The sequence below is a fragment of the Dryobates pubescens genome, chromosome 8 (genome assembly GCF_014839835.1).
Source record: "Dryobates pubescens isolate bDryPub1 chromosome 8, bDryPub1.pri, whole genome shotgun sequence".
NCBI lineage: Eukaryota > Metazoa > Chordata > Aves > Piciformes > Picidae > Dryobates > Dryobates pubescens.
The window spans coordinates 36073137-36092383 of record NC_071619.1 but is presented as its reverse complement, the minus strand read 5'-3'; the positions used below and the strand labels follow the sequence as shown (position 1 = coordinate 36092383).

At 42.1% G+C, this 19247-nt stretch overlaps 1 protein-coding gene across 5 annotated transcripts in view; it reads left to right on the top strand.

Annotated features, from left to right (window-relative positions):
* Positions 1-19247, top strand: part of ZBTB20 (zinc finger and BTB domain containing 20) — a 554111-nt gene that overhangs the window by 25091 nt on the left and 509773 nt on the right. The window contains exons 1-2 of one of the 5 annotated variants that reach the window (XM_054163729.1): positions 5328-5447; positions 5544-5588. The exons of 1 other annotated variant lie outside the window; for it this stretch is intronic. The gene's annotated coding sequence lies outside the window, so the exon portion shown is untranslated. Of the gene's footprint in view, positions 1-5327; positions 5589-6434; positions 6517-19247 lie in introns of those variants that run through there. 3 more of the 5 variants (XM_054163727.1, XM_054163732.1, XM_054163728.1) reach the window with 3 other exon arrangements.

Genomic DNA, 19247 nt, shown 5'->3' with positions numbered 1-19247 from the left:
TTGGGCTGGCAACATGATGGTGTGATATACCGGGGGAGTCTAGGAGATGTGGTGAAAGGGACTGAGTGGAAGCAATCAAGTTCAGACATGCTACTGTCAGTGTTTCTAGCCCCTGCCTATGCCATCTGAAAGAGGACTGCAATATGAATTTACCAGCATATTGTTAAACCAGACTGGTTTCTAAGAACAATTCTTAGGATTCTAGTAGAGTGGAGCTCCCTGAAGGCACTGGTGGAACTCTTATAGGATGGGTATGGGGAGTACATCAAAATTGGCATGTTAACTCACCACAAGGATGGGCAGAATATTCAACCAGTTAACTGAGTCAGTCCCACTTAAAATTCTTTAGAATTTGAAAATCAGCTCTGAGATAACTACTAAAAGGCCAAGTTGCTTGCAGATGAAGTAGCTCTTAAGACTCAGTCATGGTTATATGATGCCATGACTCCTTTTCTGGTTGTGGTTTCCAGCAATATATGCCTAAACTCAACATCTAGGTGTTCCTGGCAGCATAAAAAGGAGAGCCATATTACTTGGCACAGAAGCACCTTCCTTCCCTCCTAGTCCATCATCCAGAATAGTGTCATTTGCAACAAAGTATTTCACAGTTCTGGTGGACAGTTCGATTTTTCATCTCTCCCCTTTCTGCTGAAGATCAGTGTTCTCAAAGCTCTGCAGCTCCCTGGGAGAGCTGTAGGTGGGGGCCCTGTTGTGCCAAGCACCAGAATTTTCTAGCCGCCTATAGTGAGTGCTAGTAATTTTTTCATTCCTTTTAAGGCTTTGCTAGAGGGGCTTGCCCCCCTTATTGCAGGTGCTAGAGATTAAACTCTGAACCAAGATGACAAGTTTACAGGAAAAGAAAACCAGTATTACCATCTGCTGGGAAGACCATCATTGCATGTTTTTGCATTCAGGATGGATAACTCAGCCTTCTACTGTGACAGCTGGGGGCCCTCTGTTCATAGAATCCTAGAATTGTTGTGGTTGGAAAAGACCTCCAAGACCATCAAGACCAACTGCCAACCTGCCAAGGCTGAGGGAGCTGGGATTGTTTAGGCTGGAGAAGAGGAGGCTCAGGGGAGACCTTATTGCTCTCTACAACTACCTGAAGGGTGGTTGTAGCCAGGAGGGGGTTGGTCTCTTCTCCCAGGCAACCAGCACCAGAACAAGAGGACACAGTCCCAAGCTGCACCAGGGGAAGTTGAGGCTTGAGGTGAGGAGAAAGTTCATCACTGAGAGAGTCGTTAGCTATTGGAATGTGCTGCCCAGGGAGGTGGTGGAGTCACCATCACCATCCCTGGAGGTGTTCAAGAGGGGATTGGACATGGCACTTGGTGCCATGGTTTAGTCACAAGGTCTGTGGTGACATGCTGGACTTGATGATCTTTGAGGTCTCTTCCAAGCTTGGTGATTCTGTGATTCTGTGTGAATACAGCCTCATTCTTGTGATGTGACTCCATGCGTGGCACAACCAAAGTTCCTTGCCGCAGCTGTGGCAGAGGTACTCTCCTAGCATGTGATAGGATTTCATTTGCCTATTCTGTTGTGTGGCCAAGCATAGGCCAGCCGTGTGACTTCCATGCAGGGCCTCACCATCACATGGCAGGTGTGTGTCCAGTCCTGTGACAGGACAGGACCGAAAGCAATCAGCAGTTATATGTCCTCTTCCCTCTTCCGCAAGTGAACCAAGCACATAGCCGTTGACCTACTCACATAATAGAGAGCAAGGGAGCTGCAGTCCTACAGGATTGTGGTGTGATGGTGAGCTGGCTCTCACTGAGCAATTTGAATCAAGCATAAGCAGACATTTTTATGCTGGCAAAACATTAAATTGGGGTTCTTTGTTCAATTCAACTGCACCACTCAGGATTCTTATTCCAAACTTTTCTGGGGTTTTTGGGTATGTTATGGCATAGGTAGACTGAATTATTTACAACACAGAATTGGTCCATTGATGTCTTGGATCCATTTAGAAAGACTTGCAGGCAAGAAACCAGTTGTGCGGATCACACCTTGCAAGGTTTTCATCCAGGTCAGACAGATACTTGGATTTTGCAAAGATTATGACTAATTGGATTAACTGTCTTAAGTTGGAAGCTGCTTCATATTTGCTTTCAAATAAATACAATTGGCTTAAATTCTTCGGTTCTGCATGTACACAAACCTCATGAAACACTGGAAGGGATGGCCTTGGGTGCCAGTTTGGGGGAGGTTCTGAGTGTTGCCATAACTGGATGGAAACAGTCTTTGTTTTAATGTTTTTGCTGAGATTCAGACTTACTCAAAATATGAACAAATATGGCCCATGATCCTGATTTCAGATGCATATATTGCATCTCTAGAAAGTCACAGGAAGTAGGGATCTAGATGCAATTTTGGCTCTAGATCAATTGCAAATCGGAATGTTTCTTTTAACTTAAATGTTTCCAGCTTAGGGCTTGGAATTCGTCTTGAATCTCTGTTAAATTTGAAGGGTTCAAGTCTGTGTTTTATCCAGACTTGGCACAATTTTAGTTTACTTTCAGATTTGTATGTTTAAGGTAGGTGTGATTAAGTAATGAATGTTAGTTTGGGGTCAAATGTTCTAGAGTATTAAGACTATCACAGTATCACCAAGGTTGGAAGGGACCTCAAAGATCATCGAGTCCAACCTGTCATCACAGACCTCATGACTAAACCATGGCACCAAGTGCCACATTCAGTCCCCTCTTGAACACCTCCAGGGATGGTGACTCCACCACCTCCCTGGGCAGCACATTCCAATGGCTAACAACTCTTTCTGTGAAGAACTTTCTCTTCACCTCCAGCCTAAACCTCCCCTGGTGCAGCTTGAGACTGTGTCCTCTTGTTCTGGTGCTGGTTGCCTGGGAGAAGAGACCAACCCCCACCTGGCTACAACCTCCCTTCAGGTAGCTGTAGAGAGCAAGAAGGTCTCCCCTGAGCCTCCTCTTCTCCAGGCAAAACAATCCCACAATCATGAAGCACTTCATGAGCAGATGGTACCATAAATATATGGAACTACAGTTGAACCCATTTTATAGATGGAAAAAATGAGGTAGTGAGTGGTCATTTGGTAGAAACATGGTCAGATCAAGTTTCTGCAGTTAGAAGCAAAGTCTACAAACGTTTGTTCTGCTTTTCTGACCTTGCATACCTTTCAATAAGGTATCACAGTATCACCAAGGTTGGAAGAGACCTCAAAGATCATCACGTCCAACCTGAAATATGGTGAGGATGGTCATAAAGTCCAGAGGAGCAGAGATGTAATAGGGTTAAATTTTTGCAGTATATCTTTGGAATAACTTGTAAGAGCAGCATCTACATATACCAGGTGTGTATGTACCTAAATATTACAGAAGGAGTTGAACTAAGTCACCTAATAGAGCTTTTTTCTCTTTATATTTTACCTTAAGCTAAGAAACATTGTGTTTGGATGAAAAGAGTAATGCAAATCAACCCTTTGAAAGAAACAAATGGCTTAATTCTTTTGTATTTACTGGATACACAGATGAAAACAGAGTGTTTATTAGTGAGATACAAAAACGTGTAGCAGCTACCAGTGGACAAAACTAATCGAATTCACCAGTCACCAGGTTGGTTAATATTATAAAGACTGTGTGAATCATGAATACTCAGCCAGCCTGAGGGTACAAATCCATGAATCTAGGGAGTTTACCTGTCTCTTTTAGTCAGCAGGCTATCCCTTTTTGATCACTACAATTTAGGCATATATTGCCTAATAATAAATGTGGCAATAAAAATGTATTTTGGGAAGCAGGATGTTGTAACAGAGCTTTAGATCAAAAGTGAGATTAATTTTACTTAATTTTAGCCAACTACAAGCTCGCTGCCTAGCCTAATCTAGTTGTGTAGGTTCTGTCCTCAGTGGAGAGAGAGAGAGAGGGAGAGGAGAGGAAGCTGGGATGAATCACTTTTGGGAGGTGCCTGTCTCTCCACTGACAATAGAGGGAGCCTACTCAACTGGCTTAGGTAGAGCACTTTAAACTTTTAGGTGGGTATGAGTTACTTCAGGCAAACCCTGTGTTAACCATCAGGAGATTCAGCTGCTTGGCTGGTTTTCCACGGATTTTTACACTATAACCTTGGGAGTATCACTTAACTATTGTTACTATTATTTTTTTTTTCTCCTTGGACTTCCTTTTCTCCCTGTAAAAATACCCTGTGGATAAAGTTCGTGGAGAACCTGTGTCCAAAGATGAAACACAGGTGCAAAACCTTGTTTGCCTGCTACTTTCCCCTGGCTGTAGTTGCCGTTAAAATCAACAGAATTTTCGAGACAGCGTAAGTTTACATCTGACAAGAGGCAGGGCTGAGTGAAAATTAGAATAGAATAGAATAGAATAGAATAGAATAGAATAGAATAGAATAGAATAGAATAGGACCAGGTTTCAAAGCAGCATTTATCCTCTTCAGAGATGACAAATTATTGTGAAAGCAATAAAAATCTAGTAACTGGTTAGGTGCATTGATTTTTCTGAGCTTTGCCTCCCCTTCACCCCTTCCTTCTAGCCCTCCCACTGAAAAAAATGTAGTGGGGGAAAACATTCTTCAGATGAGATCTATATTTGAAATAACTTTGGCCTGTTTGTATCTGGGAAAATGTTGGGGATTTTTTTTTTCCCCCTTTCCTTTTTTTTTTTTTACTTGGGAGATTTATTTCTGTCCTTGTAACACCATGTACTATATGCATTGCACCTGTTCAGACATAAGCACAGCACATTATTATAGCTGTAGGGGTAGAAACTTCCCTATATATATATATTTTTAAAGGGGGGGGGGAAGTCCTGGGGGCGAATAGCCCTCTCTTTTAGGTTGTTTACTGAGCAGTCTCATACGAAGACTTCTTCCTCATCAAGATCAATTTCCTCTGCTCCCCTATTGTCTGGGGAAACCTATCTTCAGGAGCGTCTTTCTTGAAAGATCTCATGACTTTAAAATCATCAGTGGGCTTTGTGTAGCCTGCCTGTCAAAAGAGATATGTTTACACCTTCCCTGCATGTGTTAAAGCTCTAAGGTTACGGAGCAGAATGGCTGCTATGTTGCAGCGCTTCATGCTAATACACACACACAAAAATGTATTTATGGTAATTATATGGACTGTCTGAAACAATGCATGCCAACATCCTGTAACATAAATAAGAAAGGTGGAGCCAGGCAGCACTAAACTGTTTATTTGCCAGCAATCCTGCTCAGCCCCGTGTACCTTTTGGAGGCTGCCTCAGCCTGGCAGCATTGAACCTGTTGCTGCATTAGCCGAGTTGTATTTTGCTGGCTGGGGAAGGAGGGTTGTCTGCTGTCTGGTAGGAGGGCTTTGTCTGTGTGCGCCTTTCTCTCGCTCTCCCTCTCTCTCCCTGTCTCTCGCACTCTCGCTCGCTCACGCTCGCTCTCTCGCTCCCTCTCCCTTTCCCGTCTCTGTGGTTTGTAAGGTAGGTTGCAGTGTGTGTATATACACAACATCAAGAGCAGGAAAATGGACTCATTAGGGAGGCAGGCAGTCATTACCACTCACACTGTACTTCCAGGGAGACAGCGACTATGAGGAGACAAACTGAGGACTGGGGAACAAGGTAGGCCAGTCAACTTTTATAAAAAATGAAAGAATAAAGCCTCTGCTCTCCTTAAACCACCAGCACTTCTTTATTCTCTCCCCCCGCCCCCCCCCTTCCACCCCCCCTTTTCCTCCTTGATTTTTAATTTAGAGATGTAAGTTTGCCAGACCTATTTGCTAGCTTAAAATTCGGAACATCTATAGAAGGCCTTACCCTCTACAAATGTGTGTGTGTGTCCCCCCCCTTCTTCTACTTATTTAAGGGTGTGCCCCCTTATGATTCACTTTAATTACTTTTGAAATCATTTTTCTTTTTAAACCAAGGAAGAAGCAAATAACGTTTGTTTTCCAACACTAAGTAAATCAATATCTTTCACTCTTTTCAAGCAGCCCTCTCTGCCTGCCTGTGGGTCTCTCTCTGCTTTTTCTTTTTTTCTGTTTATGCAGTTCCATCTGTCCGTCCATATATCATGCTCTCCTTATTTGCTGCTAAATGGGGGGGTTTATTAGTATTTGCCAATGACTTTTAACTGTAACGCCGGCGAGCAGGGTTAACGGTGACTCTTGTTCTTTGTTTTGTGTATATATATATATATGCACGCTGTAAGTTTAAAGTCCATGCTTGGCATACAGTAAATAAAAGCAAAAAGAGAGAGAGAGAGAGAGAGAGAGAGAAAGCAGGTTCCACTCCTCCTGACAGGGTTTTTATTCAGAGAGGTTTTGCTGTTTGTCTGTTTCGGTGCAGGGATGGAAGGGGTTAATTCTGGTTGTTGTACATGGACTTTTCCCTCCCTAGATATTTTTAACGTCTATTTTTATTTTTTTTTTTATCATTATTAGTGTTGTGTTTTTTTTTTTTTTCCAGTTTCCTTTGCTGGGCAGAAAGGAGGCATGTATTCCAACTTTTGTGTTGCTGATCTCATGCAACGTTCTGGAGGCATCACTGGGTTAATAAGAATTCAAACTTTCTAAGAGGGAGTTTGTATCCTTGGCTGCCCCCCACCCTCCCGCTTTCTGCATGGTTATGCTTGTGTTTCCGTGTGTACTGCCGGGGAAGGGGGGGGGAAGGGAATAGAGAGATTTTTTTTTTTATACAGTGGTGGCAAATTATGAAATCTATCGAGCCATTTTGTCCAGAAATAGTAACTATTTATTTACCATTCCTCCTTCCACAAATATGCCACTTATTTGTAATTTCAAACGCTGAAGCTTTCCCCTGAATTCATCTCTCATTCTTTTGCCTTTTTATCTCTTTAATATGCTACTTATTTGTAATGTCAAAACCTTGAAGCTTTCCCCTGAATTCATCTCTCTTTTCTTTTTTCCTCTTTATTTATTTATTTATGTATGTATGTGTTTATTTTGCTGGGGAGGGCTTTGTGATGCATTTCGTAGGCCATTTGGCATTGCTGAGTTTTGGGAGCCCAGATTTATCATGGGTTCTGAAAAAAATCTGCTTCAGTTGATCCATTTGAAATGGTCTTTTTATCTGAGCTCCTGTCATTTCTGTTGGAGAGTAAAACTGCTACTCTGCTAGTAACAACAGGGGGGAAAAAAAGGGGGGTGGGGGGGGGGGAAAGAAAGAATCAGTGTGAGTTATATAAAATGTTCTGGAAAATCAAGAGTAATTATATAAAATGGACACTGATCAGTGGAGATACCTCAGCAACAGCAATCCCCTTTTTTTTTTTAATAGAAAATTATTTATTTAATAGCAAGAGAAGGACTTCTTAAAAACATGCATTAGGCCTTTCTCTGAGCACAAAGAAGTCCATAATGCAATATTCCTAACCCACCTGGGACTACCTAGGAGATTCTCCAAAACCCTCGAATCCTTTGAAGTGTTTCTTAAAAATCCATTATTTTAAAACCAGAGAACTTTTGCTGCCAACAGGTTTTTGTTTGGGGTTTTTTTTTTGTTTTTTTTTTTTGCTGTTGTTTGGGGCTTTTCTTTTTCTTTTTGGCTGTCCCTTAATTTGCAACTCCCCAGTTCCGACAGAAGTGCCTCCTTGCTGAACAAACTAAGTTAATTGAAATCCAAAGCAGCAGATCTGTTCACTGGCACTGCAACTGCAGAAACTACTTTCTCCATTTTATCAACAGCTTTATTTTCAGAACCTGAGCAAAACTTTTCAAGGTTTTATATTATCAGTGTGCCAGGAACTGGTGGCTCGTCTCTTAGCTGGGAAATGACATTCATTGCTTCCTAGTTTGTTTGTTGTTTTTTTTTTTCCCCTCCTCCTTTTTAGTCAAGCTTCTAACTGAATATTTTGTTGGTAGACTTTAAATGTGTTTATTGCATCAAAAGACCTGCAAACTGTAGCAAGGTTATTTCTTCCTCTCCTAAAGTTTGAATCTCAAGCATTGAAACTCAGGTTTGGGCGTAGTGGGAATACTGAAGTTGTGACAGGCAAGTAGGGGTCTTAAAGGTGGAGCTGCTGATGCCTTCGGCTGGTGGTCAGCGTGGAGTGATGCAGCTGGAGCATTAGCAGCCGTCCCCATCGTGGGATGGACGGGTTTTCAGGCACCTGTCATTTTCTCCTGAACCAGTGAAGGTGCATGTTCCTCAACAGCCCAGGTTTTTTTGTAGGGAAGCATAGACCTGTCCTGAGGATTCTTGCACAAGCGTTTCGCAGAAGCCTGTCCACATCTTAATGTTTGTGAGAAACTTTAAAAAATGGCTACAAGGTATCTCTTGGTTTTTGTGAAGCTGAGAAAAGAGTCGGGGTAGGAGAAATGTTTTTTTCATTATGCAGTAAAATCTTTTTGGAAACTTGAAAACATTGTCAGTGGGAGGACTGAATTTTCTGTGAACCCCAAGTATATTGTAGCCAAAAAAATAATTAACATCTCAGCCCTTTCAATAGCACAAAGTCCATTTGCAATCTGGAGACAGCAGCAAAGGGTAAAGTATGCCTAAGTAAACTTAAATCCAGCATATGATGCTGTAGCTGGAAGTTGGGGAGCATCCAATCTGTTGGCCAGGGGGACAGGACTGAGTTTGGCGGAGCAGCATGCGCGGGGCATCGCGGGGTTCTCAGGGTTCCCATGCACGCAGCCCGGGCAGCTGTGTGGAGCGGAGCTCGCCGTGTTGATTGGGTCACAGTGTGCTTTATTTTAGCGTTGGAGCAGACAGTTATCTAACACACCCACACGAGGAAGTGCTCTGGAGCAGTTATTTCATGCTTTGCCATGCCCTGTAGCTAGAGTAATTTTGGCCTGAATGGCGTGTGTATATGCCTTGCTCACTCCTGTGAGACGAGAGGCAACACCGTTGGGGTTTTTGTGTGTGTGTGTTTTTTTTTGGGGGGTGTTTGTATTTTTTCCATTTTTGCCTTTAACAGGATGAAAATTGGGGTACAAGGCAGTCAAATCCGAATGCCAAGCAAATACCAACTCAAATTAATTTTCATAGGAGAGGCTTTTGCTTTTCTCTTAAAGGAGGCAAAAAAATATCAGTCTTGTTTATTTTGATAAAGGCAGTCGTAGCAATTTCCTGAGTTGGATATATAATAATTATAAATATTACTCACAGTTTTCCTCTTTTCACATTTTCATCATAGGCCTGGCTTATTCATAAGGGAAAACAGCTGCAGAGGAAAAAAAAAAGTAATAAAATAAAAAAGGAGTAATGTTATTTATATAAAACTTTGATGTAAATAGGGAACAGTGTCCCCTGCTAGAGAATTCTGTGGGATGGCTTACAAATCCCATACAAGAGAGATTACAGTCTTAGATAAATTGTTATTTAAATCATTTCAAGAAAGCCCTGTTCAGTTTTGGTTTTTTTTTTTTTTTTTTGCAAGCCCATATGAGGTTTTAAGCAGAATGATTTGAATAGAAGTTCTGTTTGGAAATTGATGGCATGCTGTGGCCTTATAGATTTCAGTTGGTTTCACTCCTGTCTCTTTTTATAGGACTTTTTAACGCTGTGATCTGTGTGGGGAACAGCTTCTACTGAAAGAAATTCACAAATGTTAATGGAATATTAGGCACTGAAATTTAACTTCAAGTTGCTTAGATTTTTTTTTTTAAGCAAAACTTTTAGAGAATCCAAATCCTTTGTAAATGTTTTAAATTTGTCCTTGTTTTTAGGTGAAACAATGCACTGGAGGCAGTTACTTTTAAAGACTAATTTCTTCCCTCCGTGGGGTCAGCAATTCAGACTGTGCTGCAGAGGGAGAATGATGGGAAGGCAAAGTGAAGCAGACTTCACTGATCATCTTCGTTTGCCCGCCCCCCCCCCCCCCCCCCCCCCCAATAAATTCAGAGAGTAAACAAACAAATCAATCACGAAAAATAACTTGGCTTTTTTATAAGCTGTCTGTGCCAAGGGTCCAGCTTTCTCCTGGTAAAGAACAGCGTTTGACCGTGCACCAAATGCTGAGATACTTTCATAGCGTTTGTACAGCTTTAACTTCAGGAGTTTTCCACAGATGTATCAAACTTTTTGGTGAGGAGGAGTGAAAAGCAAAGGCTTTTGTCAGGGATGGGTTTAGCTTTGAAGGTGTTGCCTGTATTCCTGGTTATTGTTTATCTTAAAAGTTAATATTTAGTTCTAGCGGCACTGATCCAGTTTTCCTCTACTAGAAAAGGGGCATTGGAGAATGATTACTGCTTATGTCTGTCATGGGTTTGTACATTTTTTACTTAATCCTTCAGTGCCATCATGTATTATGATGGCATTTTGACTGCCTGGCCCTGGTGTGAGTTCTCTTTGCAGATGGGTCTTGTAAAATGGTTTCGGGAAGCATGGGGATGTGTGCCACCTCCTCCTTCCATAGCCACCGGGGCAGCCAGGGCTGATGGTGCCATGGGGCAGGTTGCTACATATCCCACAGATTTGCAAGAAAAAATTTCAGCTTTTTGAGGACACTGAAGATCGCATGTCTTGAAGTAAACAAAATGCAGGAGTGGGAAAGTAAGCTAATGGGATAAAGCTGTCTTTAAAGACAGATGGGGTTTGGCTTGGGTGGAATGAGTGTGGAGGGTTCCCCCAGCCTGTTGCTAATGGGGCAGATGTTCATCTTGCAGAAAAGTGAGCTGCTGACCAAGTTAGCACTAGGTGGCACTATGGAAAGAAAGGCCATGGACTATGGCAGTGCAAAAGCTTCAATCCTTTCATGCCAAGAAGTGGTCTCTTCCCATCATCAACAGCCTGCCCCGCCAGCCCCGTGCAGGGCAGATTTGTAGCCGTGCTGTACTTGTTTTTGCTACTGTTCTGCAGCACCCTTCATGAAAGATGGGTGTTCTAACAGCAACCATTCCTCCCTAATTCAAACACTGGTAGCATCTTTAGGACTTTTATTTTTCAGTGCCTCGTGTCACACGCATTTCCATGTGCTTTTCTGAAGTGGGTGGACACAGACCCTAGGTAGCATTTTATGTCCGGTTTGCACAAGCATAAATAACAGGACAAAGGGTGAACCTAAACTCTAATGGTCTGCCTGCATGAGGTAGTATCAAACCAGTGATTATACAGAATCACAGAATCACCAAGGTTGGAAGAGACCTCAAAAGATCATCAAGTCACAGGTCTGTATTAAAAGCAGTTGGCAACTGCAGAAAAGATTAAAGGAAACTTTGAATAGGCAATGCTTCCAACTCTTTGCAGAGTACCTATGGGAAATCCTTAGCAGGGCAGAAGTGGTGCCATTCTGTAAGTTGCACCTTAATGTTACATTTCCATGGTCAGGTTATATTGGGCTTGTGGTAGAGCTAAAAATGCAGGCAAGTATAGTGTGCCATTTGATTCTGAGGTAAATACAGAATGTTTAGGGTTGATTATTTTTTGTTTGTTGGTTTGGGGGTTTTTGTTTGGTTTTTTTTTTTTTTTTGTTTTGTTTCATTGTTTTGTGTTTTTTCATTGTGGTTGGTTGGTTGATTTTTGGTTGGTTGTTGGGTTTGTGGGGTTGGTTGGTTTGTTTGTTTTGTTTTCCCAACTAAAAGATAATCCTCCTAACATCTTGCTTGTAAAATCATCAGTAGCTGGAAATGTGATTGACCTGTGTGGATACAAAAGTAGGACTGGGAAAGTTGCCTTATGGACTTCAGAGCTGTCCTTTCAGCCTACTGAAAGTTAATTATTGATTTATCTTTCCTCCCTAGAGATCCAGAGGCCTTTATTAGGCCACACCTTGAGTACTGTGTCCAGTTCTGGCCCTCTCCGTTTAGGAAAGATGTTGAGTTGCTGGAGCGTGTCCAGAGAAGGGCAACAAAGCTGGGGAGGGGTTTGGAGCACAAGCCCTATGAGGAGAGGCTGAGGGAGTTGGGGTTGCTTAGCCTGGAGAAGAGGAGGCTTAGGGGAGACCTTACTGCTCTCTCCAGCTACCTGAAGGGAGGTTGTAGCCAGGTGGGGGTTGGTCTCTTCTCCCAGACAACCTGTGACAGAACAAGAGGACACAGTCTCAAGCTGTGCCAGGGGAGGTTTAGGCTGAATGTTAGGAAGAAATTCTTCACAGAAAGAGAGATTTGCCATTGGAATGTGCTGCCCAGGGAGGTGGTGGAGTCACCATCACTGGAACTGTTTAAGAAGGGACTGGATGGGGCACTCGGTGCCATGGTTTAGTTGATTAGATGGTGTTGGGTGATAGGTTGGACTTGATGATCTCAAAGGTCTTTTCCAACCTGGTTAATTCTGTATCCTATTTCTGGCTAGAAAGTTAGTGGTCACAGTGCAGGGATTCAAGAGTAATGGTCATGTGGCAACACAAGATTTCACGAGCAGGATGTCAAGTATGGGTAAGATGGAGGCTGGTACGGGGGAAGAGTGCAGGAAGACAGCTAGGTATGTCCACTGTCATTTTATGAGAACTGGATGTGGAGCCTGTAATTCTCCTGTTGGCTGCTAAAGGCTTAGCAATTTGATACTGAGGTGAGTCACAGATGTTAGTGAGAGGGAGGAAGGCTGAGGAAAAAAATCAGAGCCACAAAAAACCCATCCAAAAAATCACATTGTTTAGGTACAAACAGAAGAAAACCATGTTTAATTGCTAATGTGCTCCCTCTGCCGGTTGTCTGAAACTAACAAATGCTCTTCCCAGGAGACCAGGCCACACCCTGTGGGACACTGCGCTGCCTTACAAAAAGCCTGTCTAAATGAGTGGATTTGAGCTCTCTTGCCACCAACAGCATTAACAGGAAAAGGCTTCTGACAATGTATGCTAAAGCCTTACAGATCAGGCATGACTGCTGAGAAGGGCTGTGAAATATCCAGTCCTGTAATTCAGCCTTTCTTGCTTTGTTTCCAGTCTTCTATACGATAGGCATTTCTTCTCCTGTCATTTCCCAAAGTTTGTGTTTTCCATCTTGCTGCTGGGACTTTTCCCATCTGAAGGAGTTTTAAAATCTCCCCTTGGTGCTTGTAGTTTCAGTTCTAGTGCACACAGTCTCTGAAGAAGCCCTAGTGTAGCTCAGACTTTGGCAGCTTCCAATTCTTTCTGTCACTGTCAGTTAAATCTGCTTGTCAGCTTTACACTGTTGTGCCCACTTCATCCTGTCCTTTCTTTGGCTTGAATGCCGGCTGTTTTTTCAGGATACTCTTGAACATCCTTCCTCGTTGTGATGAATCTGTATTTCTTTTCCAAACATAGACTTAGTTGTTTAATATGTTCTCCACACAGCACATTTCCCCACTAGATAAGTTGTTAAAATCCAGCATTTTGTACTTCCATGCTGTAAAGAATATCCCAAGTCCTGGATGAGACTGAGTATTGGAGGAAAAAAAACCAAACAAACCTGAAGAAAGCTTGATTAATTCCCACAGATTGTGTGGAAGATTTCTGACATGGTCATTATAACATTGTCCTGTATTTCTCATATGTTCCACCTGTGTGGACTGTGATGATCAAGAGCCTCCTTTTGCAGCCGTTGACACGTCAGTGGGAATCAGCTGTGCAGAGCTGTTGCAAGACTGGGCTCAAGTTTTCTGTGTAGAGTAGTGAAAAGTTTCCTTTCTGCAAGTCTCAAGCTTCTCATCTAGGTGACTGCTTATTAAATCTTTATACAGCAGGGGCAATAAACCAAACAGCCTGGTGGGTAGCTAATTGGCTGGAGTGACTCAAGCCACATATAAATCTTACTTGTACTCAGCACATTGACTCTCTCTGGCCTCATCGCTCTCTCTAGTATTCGTTCATTTTGAGACAGCTAGAATTATAATGTGAAGAAGATAAACCCTGCTGCTTCTTTCTCAGAGTCTGAGAGAATGCTTGTGGGATGATTCTCTTTTATTTCCTTTTCATAGGCCCTGCAGTTTAGGAGTCCATCCTCCTGAAACACAGTGCAGGAAACTGGCCCCCATGTGGGCGGTCACAGCAGTGATCAGGAAACCAGTACAGCACTGAGACCACATCAACCTCCTGTCATCAAGTCCCTGAATGTGAGGAATTGCAGCAGGGATTGGTATCTCTGATACTTAGCCCTCCTGCTGTACCTGCTTTGGGGATAAACAAGAATTCAGCACCTGGGGCTACCAATCTGACATGTTTTGCTAGTGCTAAAGTAATAAAAGTGATTCAGTGCTGCCCCATTATAGGATGAGGGGCATCGAACAAACTGGAACACAGGAGGTTCCACCTCAACATGAAGGAAAACTCTTTCCTGTGAGGGAGCTGGAGCACTGGAGCAGGCTGCCCAGGTTGTGGAGTCTCCTTCTCTAGAGACTTTCCAAACCTGCCATGATTCTTTCAAAACCCTCCTAGATGCATTCCATTGTATCCTACTCTAGGTGATCCTGCTTTGGCAGGGAGATTGGGCTTGATGATCTCAGAGGCCCCTTCTAACCCCTATCATTCTATGATTAGAAGTGACACAAGTTCCCAGGAAAGGCCCAGCCTATCCTAGGCTTATGGGTGGACTGTTTGAAGTCCAAGCTGTGTCTTGTAATGTCCAGCATTTCATTAAAAAGCTGCTTTTATTTTCGTCATGTCATGACCATGTTTTGGAAGCTTCAAAGCTTGCTCCAGCTGGGTAGGAAAAATGTGGGTCTAAGATAGTGACATTTCCTAAATGAACTGGTTCCTTCTGAGCTATACCAGCTTCAAATAATTTATCCACTAAGTCAGTTCAGGCTCAGCCTGAAACATTTCATTGCTGTGAAAGCAGCTGCTCCTGAAAGAGGTTAAAAGCCAGCTGTGCTTTTGTAGTACATTCAACTGTGCAGTACTTTGTGCTAGACAAGAGAAAGCTCAGGATTTTTCCCTGGTGCTGGACATTCCTGCATGCTGAAATTAACTTCCTCTGCTAATTTTTACAGGGGACCAGATCCCATTTGAAGGCTGTCTTAAAACTTTTTACAGACTCATTTATTTATTATTTTAAACTGCGTACAGAGATCTTAAATCTTTTGGTCAGCACAGAGCTGTGATACAGTATCAGAAGTTGTAACCAGATTGCAGTGTGGTCGCTCCTACCATACATATTAGGTACATAGGTACCAGTAAGGATAACCCACTGATGAGGCAAACAGGATTTGTACTTGACTTCCAGTTTTTCTGTGTAACTTTCAGCAGGTCATTTCTGGGTGTTTCAGTTGCTTGCCTTCCAGACAGAGATAATAATCTTTACTAGTTTCTGAGAGCAGTTGGGAGTGGGTTAGTTACAGCTACATTATCTGATTTTTCTCTTTCCCTCTTGACTCTGTGCCTCGCCATCATCCTGAATGTGCACTGCAAACCCTTTCTTTATTCTGATGGGTTTGCTTTAGCCTCCCAATGAAGTTTTTGAGTTCTTGTGGTCTTTCTCTGACATGTCAGAATACAGCTGTCACCTGAGGTCTTGATTTTCATGTGTTTTGAGGAAGTTTTCACCTCATGGAGATGAAGAGCTAGCATTTACTGTGGTAGTTCAGATGGCAGTAACTCTTTTGCCCTGATCACGAAACACTATTATGCTGGATCTCAGGTGAATTTTGCATGTTTTTAGTCACATATTTTCACTGTATTCAGCCCAAGGCTGTCTTGGCCAAACTGCTGTTAATATCTGAGCTAGCTCAGTAAAAGCTCTCTCTATGGTGAGGTGAGAGCCCTCTTGTCTAGATCACATCTGTCTCCAGCCCCAGGATAACTTAATCTGCTACCAAACTTACATTAATTTTTGATTCCACATCTTTTTCAGGTGGGGAGAAAATAAAGTGGGGGGGGGGGGGGAAAGAGAGTGAGCGAGCTAGAGTTAACTTCTGGAGTTTCCTGGTTAAGACTGTGCAGGAACACAGTTTAGTTGACTGTAAGCTCTTTTAAAGAGTCATTAAAATCTGGTTGAGTAATGTTACTATGGAACGTTGGCTTCAGTGTGGCAGAAGGATACAAATGGAGCATTTAGGAGGGAAGCTTTGGGAAGTATGCGAGCAGCTAGAAGAAATAAAAGCTGAGACGCAGGCAGGGGGCAGAGCTGCTCAAAGAAAATGAGGACAAAAAGTCTGAACTTCATGCAAAAAGAGGGGCTAACATGGTCCCACTGGCAGGAGAGGGGAAAAAAATTAGTTGCCCGATTCTGTATGAGCAGGACCAGAGTGGAGTGGGATGAGGCCACAGAGCTTTCCTTTTCCTTCATGAGCAGTGAGCTGGAATAATCATCACACAAAAATCGTCTTCAGGGGACTCTACTTTTGGGATAAGAAGTTCCACATGAAATTTCTAAATGTCTGTATCTCTGCTAAAGTGTTTATGGGTTGTGTTTTGCTCTAAGTTGCATTTGTATGAAGGTGGACCAGTTCCATGAAATTCAGAAGAATCAACAGTGAACCGAGAGCTGAATTTAGCTTTGTGTTTCTAGCCTACTGGCTGCAGCTGGCATACATCTGAAGCAATAAAGATGATGCATGGTACTCCACGAGTGATTTGTGACCAGGAGACAGTTTTCTTCAGGACAATGCTGCTGAATTTGACCTCATTTTTACTGTGTTAGATACTGTCTCCCTCGTGGCAGCACACATAGGTGTATTAATAAGATTCTTACCAGATCTATCCTTGAAATCTGAGCTTACAGAGTTGATGACAAGGTCTGCTTTTAGGAAGTGTTGGTGATTAGTCTCATAATGCCCAGGCAAAATCTGCAAAGAATTTAATACACATATATACAGTCTTTTGTGGTTGTTTTTGTTGGTGCAAAGGTTTACTTCTGAGACTTTGATTTTATTTTATTCTTTTGTTTTGCTTTGTTCTCAGTGCCTAAAAGAAAAGAGGTGCCAGCTCTAAGTCTTTCCTAGTCTTCTTGTAGATAAAGGAGTAACATATGTACTTCAAAACAGAGAGCACTTATCAGCCAAGTTCAGCTGGAGAAGGCAGTGCTCACAAAAGGTTCCAGGACAGTTTATCCAGAGACAGCTACTGATACAAAGAAATAGCACTTTGCATTTCTGAAGAAGCTAATTGAAATATCTTGCAGCATTTAACCAAAGTAGTTAATTTAGTTTTGCTTACCTCCAGTAGCTGAATCAACATTATTATTTCCATTTTTTAATCAGGAACAATCGAGGCACAGAGAGAAAGAGGAAGTGATGCCTTTCTTTCTTCCTTCCTCAGTGTATTGTACATGCAGATGGCACTTGGAAAAGTAATGACCATGTTCCATGGACAAAGGAAGCCCAGAGGATTCTTGGCTATATTAAAGACTGTTAGGCTTTTTGTTTTTACATCATTGCAGTGTTGTAATGCATATGCAACTTCTTGGCCATTAAAGTATTTTTTTCTACTCTCAGAATGGGATAGAAAGGCCCTACAGCAACTGAAGATTTAGCCCAAACAATTTGACATAGCAACATGTCAAGCCAGTCGTAGTTTTGAGAGCAGTTTATGTTTTTAAACATGATTTCTGGTGTTTTGTTTGCTTATTGTTTATAATTGCGCTCTTAGCTAATGTAATTTCAAATACTTGTAAGCAACAATTACATTCTTTTTCCTGAGTGGATTTTCCACAGCTGAATATGTCCCAGGAAGCATCCAAGAGGTAGGTGTTAGAAAGCTGGACCACTCTGTCACCTCTTTATTGTATGGTAGTCATTGTAGGGGAAGATTTTGCCTGGCTTGAATACATAGTGATGTTGCTAGCTTAGTAGAATACTCATCCAAAGAAGACTGAGGCTCCCTATCACATTTAAAGACAAAAGTACCTTTGAATAGTTACATTGTTGAGGACTTCTACTATGTGCAACTGCCTGTGTGTGCAAACGCTGCTGTTCACCTCTTTGAGAGCTGCGATAATGTAAGGGGGTAAATAGCCTCTAAGGGTTATTTGCACACAAGCAAGCATTTAAAGAGGATTGTTACTTGTCTGTTTAAACTGTCAGTGGAGACAAAACACATGCAAGTAATAATGGGAGCTTGCAAGTACTGGATTTGGGCAGAGCAGATGTTTTGATGCTGAGGCATCTGTCAGAAAATCAACAGTAGGAGGAACTGAGTTGTTTGTACGTTCAACCTGAAAACCACAAGGAGTAGCTGCATTTAACTTTTTGATACTTGAGAGTGAGATTCAGATCTCAATTCTTGTAAACTTACAAACAAGTCTTGGGTTTGTACTGCTTTGCATTATCTTTTCACAGCCCAAGGGCCACTTTTAATGTCTGTCAATGCTTAGAAGACCCCATTTGGCAGGGCAGCAACAGAAGTTTTCATTGGCCAGCACAATTAATACTTTCTTCTTTGAGAGGCAAATTCATCTAGTGCAGTATGTTTACAAAAGAAAAGGCTGGAATAGACAATAAGGTTTTCCCTTTATCAGAGACATACAGACTGACCATCACTGGATATACTTGTGAGGCACTGTAACAAAGAACACTCCTCAGGCATACCTCACATTTCAAGGATCGAAGGGCAAACTGGATGAATGTCTCTTCTAGGAAATGGATGAAGCACCTTTTTCATATGCAATCTCCAATTTCAGTAATCCCCCAGAAGCTTATAAAAGCCAGGATGGAGTCAGTAAAACCTCATCTTATTAACCTCCAAAAGGACACAAAGGGGTTTTTGATTACGACACAGATCTGGATGCCAAGTGCATCTTTTAAGCACTCTTACACTGCCTCAGCCTACTGTAACTTTTGGTAGCTAGAGTACAATAAGGGTCATGAAGTAGATGAATACAGTAGATGAAGAGCCTGGGTTTACTTGGAGAATTCTCACCTGGTAAAGTCTAGTCAAGCTTCTTTGTACAGGAAAGCCAAGAACTGTCTTCCCCTCTCCTCAACCCTTAAGCAGAGATTATTCCTTTCTTCCCTTTTCACATAATGACCTGTTCAGTGGATTGAACAGTCTCTGAGATTAGTTTGTCTCTGCTGATAAGCATTGGTCCTGTGAGAGAGAGATCCTGAAGTCAATTGGTTTTTGAGTCCTCTTACTTTTTAGGACACTTATGTCCACTTTACATGCTAAACTCAGCTATAGGGGAAGTTCTACCATGGTTCCCTATTACATAGTTCCCTCTACATGCTATTGTGGTAATAAAAACCAGCAACAATTTTCCCTCATTAAGAATCTCCAGTGTTGTGCATTAAATAAATGAGCATCTGGGTTTGTTTTGTAATTTACTGAGGTATAGCTTTGGCTATATGTAATTAGGACACAAGGAGTCTTAAGAACTCCAAAGAAGTGCTTTTAAAGGACACGACATTTTTCTTTCTGGGTTCCCTGAACCATTATACATCTATGTGGGTTTTGAGGGAAGATGGATTAAGGAGTAG